Here is a 1,571-nt window from a genome sequence, read left to right on the forward strand (position 1 = left end):
CGGAGTAAGAGGTCTTCTGATGGAAGAATCTCACAAGACCATGTACTCTATTCATCCCGGCAGTACGAAAATGTATAGGGATCTAAAACCCTATTACTGGTAGCCGACGATGAAGCTCGAAGTTGCTAAAGTATGTGGCTAAGTGTATAAATTATGCTAGGGTTAAGGCATAACATCAGAAACTATATGGGAGTTTAGAACCTTTACCTGTACCCATGGGTAAATGGGAAGATTTCACTATGGATTCTGTGACTAAACTGCCCAGAACAAGGAACGGTCACGACATGATTTGGGTGGTCGTTGATCGCTTCACTAAGAGTGCTCATTTCATAGCAGCCAACGAGAAATGGTCTATGGATAAACTTGCAAATTCTTATGTGAAGGAAAGTGTGAAGCTTCACGGTGTTTCGTTAACGATTGCATCCGATCGTGACAGCCGTTTTACCTCAAGGTTTTGGAGGAGTCTATAAGACGAATTGGGTACCAAGTTGTGTTTCAATACAGCTTACCATCCGCAAACCGATGGTCAGAGCGAATGGACGATTCAAACATTGGAGGATATGCTGAGAGCATGTACGTTAGAATTTCAAGGTAACTGGGATGAACACTTACCTTTAGTAGAATTCACCTATAAATAATAGTTTCCACTCAAGTGTCAAGATGGTACCTTATCACGCTTTTCATGGGAAAAAGTGTCGGATGCCATCATGTTGGCTGGAAGCCGAGGAAAAGAAGTTTATGGGACTGAATAGTCCATTAGATTGCTAAAAAGTTGGAAGTGATTAGGGAAAAAGATGTTAGCTGCTCAAAAGAGCTATGCTGACAAGAAAAGACAACCGATATCATTCGAAGTTGGAGATTCGGTTTCACTTAAAGTCTCATCGTGGAAGGGACTTATAAGATTTGGTAGAAGGGGAAAGTTGAGTCCAAGGTTTATTGGATCATTTAAAGTTCTTCAGAGAATCCGGAATCAAGCTTACAAGCTAGAATTACCGGAAAAACTAGAGAGTATTCATAACACCTTTCATGTGTGTTATTTGAGAAAGTTCACGGGAGGTGTGCCCGACATAATTCCCATTTCTGAATTAAGGTTGGACGAGAACAAGAGGTTAAGTGGAGAACCTGAGGCAATCGTTAACCGTAAGACTAAGAAGTTGTAATGTAAGATAGTCGATTTAGTGCCTGTACGTTGGAAACTTATAAATGGGCCAAATCCCACCTGGGAAACGGAGAGTGACATAGTGAGTCGCTACCCGTAGTTGTTTGTCGTTGTGTGATTCCGGGGACGGAATCATCCTAAGGGGGAGAGAGTTGTAACACCCGTGTTTCTAGGCTAGGCATTAATATTGACATAATGGTCTAGGTTAACCTTTGTAACTCATTTAGAAGAAATGAAAAGGAATTATGTGAATTTTATGTGAATTATGTGTTTTATGCTTAATTATTAGGGTTTAATTAATTAAAAATAAAAATAAGCGTCAAAATTAAAGTGTGAGATAAGCCCGATATCTTTACATAAAGTTGTAGTGGTCGAAACAAGGATTTCGGGGATATAAAGAATGCCGAAATCC

The sequence above is a fragment of the Lactuca sativa genome, chromosome 4 (assembly GCF_002870075.4).
Source record: "Lactuca sativa cultivar Salinas chromosome 4, Lsat_Salinas_v11, whole genome shotgun sequence".
Classification (NCBI taxonomy): domain Eukaryota; kingdom Viridiplantae; phylum Streptophyta; class Magnoliopsida; order Asterales; family Asteraceae; genus Lactuca; species Lactuca sativa.